We start from the raw sequence: 8,113 nt of genomic DNA on the forward strand, positions 1-8,113 counted from the left end.
AAGATTGAACACGAATAGTTAGTTTTATTACTACACTTCCAAATTGAAAAGAGTTTAAATGAGTGACAGTTGAGTGACAGCTTTATACAAATTGACTTGCATTATATAGTTTGTCAAAAGGGCCCTCCACACTCATGCGCGAATCGCGGCGCGAAGCCGCGAACGCGAGTTTGGAGTCTAGTTCGCTAATCAGCGAAATCGAATCAACACTTGCGTTCGCGGCTTCGCGCCGCGTAGTCTGGAGCGGGCTAAACATGAATCTAGTATAACATGGATCGGTCATGAGGGGTGGGGCGAAATGACCGAACGGGATAGTCTTATGTATCTTTAAGTAGTAGTGACAGAGAGCAATATATTACTTTTTGTCTTTGTCATAGTTTCACTTTTCCACCGCTGCCACAACCGAAATTGTGGCAAACAAATAAGTACATGACATGTCATGCTTGTTCGTTGCTTGTTTAATTATTGTTGTTTTCTATGAAATTGTGCTTTCTCTTATAAAACATAGTGATGGTTAGAGTTTTGAATTGATAAAATAATGGTAAATTGTTCTGTAATCGGCTGTCATAGCCGCTCTGAGCAAAAATATGAGAACATAACCTTTCACACGTAAGTACGGTATTTTACACCTTCCTCTTAACGCAATATGTGAGAATAACATCGTAAAATTACGTTACACTCAAAGCAATGTAGAATCAAACGATTTCAATAAAAATATCACAATTATTTACGTAAATTAACAAAACATTATTTGTAAAATTATCCGCCCAAATTACGTAGGTTGTTTGTGGTAATCTGTCAGCTACTCAGACGAGTCTGAGGTCAGCCGTTTTTAATCTTCTTCTTAATTTAGCTGCATAACAATCATGTTAGGGATACCAGATGAAAATATCATAATTTTATGGGTAATTTTGACCTCGAAGTTTTTTCTAAAAATAAAATAAACAAATGTTGTGAAGATTAAATGTGGTGTACATTAATTGGTGTGAATAATGTGATTGTGATTTGTGATTTCATAAAATTTTAACTCATAATACATTTTATTTTACGTTTTATTTACTAAACATGTTTAGTTTTGTACCACCTGCGCGAATTATAGGAGGTATTTCATTGTTCATACGCCTAAATAGAACGGCCCATTGACATTTTATTCAACAATTTTAATACCGTCAAACTTTGCCTCTAGGGTAATCGCCCCAACGTAATTTTTACCAATATGGTATCCCCACGTTTATGACGTCATCTATGTCTATCCCTTACGGGCGCACGCGGTAGGCCGCATCTATGTAATGCTAGGTCTATGGGGCTAAAGGACCGTCTCATTTCAAACATAGACATTTCAAACAAGAGAGAGAATCATACTATCTTTGTCTTACACTAGTACTAGCACCCAAAAGAAAAGGATGAGTATAGTTTTTTTTGTTCTTATTTACTGATAAGATTTGCTTGACCAACTATAAGGCCCCATACGCACGAGAGCTTAAAAAGCGTTGCGTGTGGGACGCACCCATAAGTAAGAGCGAGAAAGCGATATCTCTTTCTATAAGCTCTCGTGCGAATGGGTGGGGCCTAACATGCACGGATAATTGTGTTCTCTCAACTTAAAGCACACTCGAGCGCGAATCGCGGCGCGAAGCCGCGAACGCAAGTTAATCTAAAGCGAAATCGACTCACGCTCGCGTTCGCGGCTTCGCACCGCGTAGTCTGTAGCGGGCTTAACGTTTTGACAATTGACAATATTGACATTGACAAGCACGCGTGCGCGTCTGAAGAAAATACAACTGACTAGAAAAAAATATATACTGATTTGGTGTGAAAACTAAAGAAAATGCCACCGATAATGTAAGTTTCTCTAAAGAACAATAATTTATTTATAGAAAAAGTTATAGTTCGTGTAGATTGTTTGACCAATAATCAATAACTGACTTTATCATGAATTTGTTTTTCAGTCGATGACGATGCTTAGGCGCAGAAGAAAATGCTAGCGAAATATATATATATACTCCCTGTTTAGACACGTGGAAAGAATGAGTGGAAAAAGGCTAACAAAGAGAGTGTATAAGGGAGAGGTAGAAACGGGAGTTGGGAAGGGGCAGACCTCGGCGGACTTTTTCTGATCAGATCGGGGAAATCCTGAAGAAAGACCAGGTAGAGCACCCTAAACCGGCGAGCGTGTATGAGGAACGTTATGAAAGTGAAGGTAGCGAAAGAGGTATGTCAGGATCGTAACAAGTGGAAATCCGTGGTCTCTGCCTACCCCTCCGGGAAATAGGCGTGATTATATGTATGTATGTAAGTTTGTTAAACTATCACTAACTGAACGTGAACTTCCAATATTACTTGGAACTCCGGTGGCCGTTTAAGAAGTGTAACACTCTTACGGTAGATATCGCTAGGGTCCCCTAGACCCATATAGTGGGAAGATTTGCTGACTATGGATGAGGTCTTGGTGGCTCAATTGGCAGAGCGCTGGAGTATAGATCCAGAGGCCGTGAGTTCAAGTCTCACCCAAGGCAGTAATTTTTCCACTTTTAAATTTATTCTAAGCTTAATAGCATCGATCGCAGACGTTTCTGCTTGTTAAAAACTACGTAATTATTCATACATTTACTCACACTATAGAAAAAGTGCATAAGGATTCTAACAAATATTAAAAACTTTGAAACCCGTCGACCTCACTCAAAACTTCAAAAACATTTTTTTCTTACCCTGTCTGTACCTATATTCTAGAACCTGGTTTTGTATGCAAGAATCCAAGTTTATTGACAAAAAAGACCACCACACTTTGTGCCATAAATTATGTAGGGCTCCGTGGCTCAGTTGGCAGAAGCGATTGGACCGATGTTCCAATGGTCGCAGGTTCGAGTCCTGCCGGAGGTGTAAATTATTCCATTTTTCCTTTAATTTAAAAATCTGGAGTAACGCTCGCATATGTTTCTGCTTAAAAAAAAAGGTAAGTATGGGTATTAGCACATTGTGTGTGTGTGTGTGTGTGTGTGTGTGTGTGTGTGTGTGTGTGTGTGTTAAGATCATTTCTTACAGGTAGATGTTGCTGAATACTGAGAAACAAAAAAACTGACTTAAAAACGAGAGCGTTCTAAAAGTGACATTATTTTCTCATAATTTGCCAATGAACCGCCATACTAGCCTGCACCACTATACCTATACAACTCATGACCTCATCTAATCTATTTTGTTTCTGTTTCAGTCATAACATATTAGAGGACACTCAAATTATCGAGGACATGGAAGACTTATTTAGAAAAGGGATAGTCATAAAATTTAGCTATCGAACGAAAGAAGAAAAGTTCTTACATTCCGCCTGGAACAAACCTCTCAGCAAGTGGCATGTCCATGCATTTCGAATAGTCAATAGTCAGTGTTTATTTGTAAAACATATGTAGGTGAATCTATTACAGTGTAAAGGATTTTTTTTTACAAACTTAAGTTGCAACGTTGCAATGTATGTATCAAGTCCTGCAAGATAAATTAGACCACACTTCCCTGTATTCGATTGAGCTAAAACTTCACATACACTCTTTAAGTTGGGTGATAACATAATACATTATATGAGTTGGGTGATAACGCAATATTATGGTACAGTCAGCTGCAGAGAAAAGGCACCCCCTGCATACAAATTTAAATTTGCATGAACGTGGGGTACCTTTTCCCTGCAGTACCATCGAATATCTGATGATGGACGCAGGAAGTGGTCATATAGGAGGTCATAGAAGGAGACAAAATAACGCAACCGAATTTGTGTCTGGATTTGTTAGAATTGTCTTGATAAGTATTAGCATAGAGTTACTTATACTAGAGCGGTACTGTCATATTAAATTTTGTAACCCCAGTAAATTCACTGCCATCTGTCGACATACTTTAAAACTAAAAATGAAGATTTATAAAAATACGATAAAATGTATTTAGATTTTTATTTGCATTAATTATTTTTATGATTTTGACCCATGTTCTTTCACTGATATGCGTTAAAATTGTTAAATAATAAACGAAACCGTCAACGCCATCTATACGACTGTAGGCCAAAACTAGTAGCGCCCTCTGAACGAGAATCAAATTGTCTTGATTTTCGAGGCACGTTTTTTCCTTAGACTGTATCCATCTATTGGTATTAGTGAGGGCTAACGCGTATGAATTCGCCGCTAGGGGCGCTAGTGTAGATGGTGGTCTTTTCCATAGTTCGAAATGTCAAATGTCACTTGTCACTTTAATGACTGACAACTGTTCTTTAGTGTTTTGGACCACCATCAACAGAGGCGCCAACTGGTGAGCAAAAAAACGATAGTCCTCTTTGCCTGTTAAAAGAATTTGAACAAAATCCTTATTTCATTTATTTAACATTAAAAGTCATGTGCATTACAGAAGATGTTAGTAAAATGTAATCAGTACATTGACACCCGGGTAGGGCACATAATGTTAGTACTTATGAGGTACCTACAGAGGGCTAAAGTTTTTGTGCTCACCAGTTGGCGCCACTGTAGATGTAAATTCTTCTATGCTTATTTTTATAAAATCAATACGTTCTAATATACACAAAGGTATTTTAACGTCTAAATGTGCCATTTTTTCAACTTGTTTAATTTTGCATATATTTTAGTTGGCAGTTTTTATAAACCACTAACATTTATTGAGCTATATCATGTTTACCATGATTAATCAAAGACGAACAAACATTTACCACAATTATGAATAAGGAAGGAGTTAAGTAAATTCCCGATAAAAAAGCTTGAAGCCCCTAAAACTTCTTTGCATTGGACATTTTGAAAGACCTCCATCTACACTCGCGCCCCTAGCGGCGGAATTAAACGCGGTAGCCCTCATTACCTACACTAGAGCGGTACTGTCATAGTAAATCTTGTAACCACAGTAAATTCACTGCCATCTATCGACACACTTTAAAACTAAAAATGAAGATTTATAAAAATACGATAAAATGTATTTAAATATGGATAAATGAGTTTTTTTATTTGCATTAATTATTATTATGATTTTGACCCATGTTCTTTCACTGATATGCGTTAAAATTGTTTTAATGACAAACGAAACCGTCAACGCCATCTATACGACAGTAGGCCAAAGCTAGTAGCGCCCTCTGAACGAGAATCAAATTTTCTTGATTTTCGAAGCACTTTTTTTCCTTAGACTGTATTCATCTATTACGGAGTTATATCTATCTTTGTTACCTACTTATAATTATATTATAATCTATTGCTTGTACCAATTATAATGCCTGCATATCTAATTTAATTTAACATTTTTATAATATGTCAAGAAGCTAATAATTATAACAATAATTTGGAACCCTTTTCAAACTCAAACATATTTATTGCTCATAGTATTACAAATTACAAGAATACAGACCCTGTAAGGGCACAGCAATTTTGTTTTGCTGCAACGCACACAGCAATCCTACGGGTTTTTTTGTTTTGTTTTTATATTTTTCTTTTGTTTCTTTTATATGTGTGTATTGTGGCAAAAGAATAAATGATTTGTCTATCTATCTACATTTACTTAATAGGTTTGTGTAAATAAACTTCGTTTATTTTCTTGGCAATGGTTGTATTATTTACTCATTTATAATATTCTCTCCAGCAGCACAGAGCCGACAATCCGACATTGTTACATATCTGTATCAGAGTTTACATTAGTAAACATAGAAGACTGACAACGCCGCGAGAATTGTCATTGTTGTAAATGGAATTTAAGTTACTTATAGCAAAGACATAATTATGTAACTCCGTATAAGCAAGATAAATAGTATAAGGAAAAAATGTGCCTCGGAAAGCAAGAAAAAGTTATACTCGAATAGATGGCGCCACACCTTTAGCCTATACTCATCTCATCAAGGGGGGGCAATATTTCTCACTTATAAGAAACTAGTTATAAGAAACATGTACCGTTTGTGCCCAAATAAACATTAAAACATTATGTCCTGTCTTTGTTTGTAACAAGTATTTTTCTTTGTAGTGCACAATAAAGAATTTTATTATTATTATTCCACCTACCCAGGGTCTCAGCCAGGTATAAGTAAATTTCTGTCTCATTTACAGAGGGTTCCATTTATAGAGATGAGACTTGAGGTTATTTCAGTTATAGAGGCTTGTTTTGTCTCAGCACTAACAGAGATAATTCAGTGCTAAAGTATCGGGACCGCGCTATGAGTCAGCTATAATAGAGGTACTAAGTACCTAACAGTGACAGATTTATTACGTATAAAGCTAAAATAAAAAATAGGAATAAGCGAAACCTATTCACCTATGTCGAGTCCATTAAAGTTGCGGGGAATGCTGTTTTGTATGAAGATTGTCCGTCTTGAATGTTTACTAGTCTCTACTTGTATAGAAACATAGGTAAATAGTTTAGGTAGGTATTCGTGTGATAGTAAAACATAGGCGACATAAGTATGTATTTATTAAGCTCGCTAGCAACTCGCAAGCGCACACTCTTAGTAACAGCCGGTTTTGTGCATGATGCTTAGGAAGTCCTTGAGGAGCGCCTTCCTTAATTTCTCCCTTGATCCAAGAGAAGTTTTCTGGAAGAAATAGAAGGAAATGAGTAAAAGTAGGTTCATGTGGCAGCAACGGAGGAAATATTTTCACATGAGAACAGTATATTTGCACCCAAGATATACTAACTAATCGCCGGGAACAATCATTTGTCTTTATGTCTGTAAACAAGGCGCAGATTAGATTAGAACTGGGTGCCTTATTTAAACCTAATATTGCATTCCCAGATTATGTATCTCAGAGGTACCTAACTATCAAATAATAGGTACCTATCTCATTGCACAATACAGCCACACTCATACTTATTCAAAAGAGTAAAAGTTACCTACTAAGACAGACCTAGTGGAGCGTTACAGTTTTTTTTATACCTAGTACTTAATTCGGTACTCAAAAGAACCTACCTTCTATTTACAGTCTTCTACAGCTATTACAAATTGCTTCAATAGCTACTGGCTCACAGTAGTCTGACCAATGGACTAGTTGCCATCAGCTAGCAGGTGTTATTACACCTGTTAGAACCTAAAACAAAAAAGTATCTACCTAGATGTAAGTTTTTCAAGTAGATTTTCCCCCTTAGGTTAGGATTTGAATGTTGAGGTAAAAAGTAGCTTAGTAATGTAACCTAACCTAGGTTAATAGCATAAGTAAGAGATTATGCAACAGATATCTTATCATACTAACTTTTACATTTATAATGTGAGGTAGTATTTAAGAGTTTAGGAGCATTGTTATCGAGAGGTTTGTTTGACAGACATGTAAACTTTACGAGAAACACTGCAATTTTATAGCTTTACCTTTAGGTGTTTTAGTAATCCATCACCGTTTTGACTTTTGAGGCTCGGCGTTAAGTTCGGCACATAACTGTAAATATGCGAAATGCCCGAAATTCTTCGTCTGGCATATCAGACGGGTTGTAAGAGTGTCTTGATAAAGCTATGCACGAGATTTTTAGACGCTCTTTTTCTTTAACAGCATCCGCGAGTAGGAATAATAAAATTTGACTTTCCTGCAAAGAAAAAATTGACAATATATATATACAGCGGAACATTGTAACTAATAACTCAATATCATAGAAAAACTGATATTTACCCGTAATTTATACCTTAAAATTGGTTTATTCAATAATTTTGCTTTCACGACAAGGCTTATCGTCACCTAAGAAGCACGTAGATAGAATTAACGAAGTTGAACTGTCAAAATGGGACAATGTGTCAAATTATCAACGACGGCAACGACTATGTTATGCAAATTGTCGTCTGTCAAGCTCCTGTCATCTACCGCTGTCATTCTGTCATCTACCGCTGTCATTCTGTCATCTACCGCTGTCATTCTGTCGTCTACCGCTGTCATTCTGTCGTCTACCGCTGTCATTCTGTCATCTACCGCTGTCATTCTGTCATCTACCGCTGTCAGATGTGGATAACTATCACGATTTCGCCCTATCACGGCCTTGTCACGCTACCATGCTAAGCCCGCAGTATCAGCAATTTAGTACAAAGAGAGAGCGAGTAAATGTTTCTAACTCTAGCAATATTGCGTGCAACGAACAACGATACATAATTAGGTCTGAAAATTATCTGACCTGTCTC

At 36.8% G+C, this 8,113-nt stretch overlaps 2 non-coding genes across 2 annotated transcripts; both read left to right on the forward strand.

Moving 5' to 3' along the window:
• Positions 1–2,443: 2,443 nt before the first annotated feature.
• Positions 2,444–2,516, forward strand: Trnay-aua (transfer RNA tyrosine (anticodon AUA)). Its single transcript has one exon. It is a non-coding gene; the product is annotated as a tRNA-Tyr (tRNA).
• Positions 2,517–2,805: 289 nt separating this feature from the next.
• Positions 2,806–2,880, forward strand: Trnai-gau (transfer RNA isoleucine (anticodon GAU)). The gene has a single exon. It is a non-coding gene; the product is annotated as a tRNA-Ile (tRNA).
• The last annotated feature ends 5,233 nt before the right edge of the window (positions 2,881–8,113 follow it).

Source organism: Cydia strobilella, chromosome 13 (genome assembly GCF_947568885.1).
Source record: "Cydia strobilella chromosome 13, ilCydStro3.1, whole genome shotgun sequence".
NCBI lineage: Eukaryota > Metazoa > Arthropoda > Insecta > Lepidoptera > Tortricidae > Cydia > Cydia strobilella.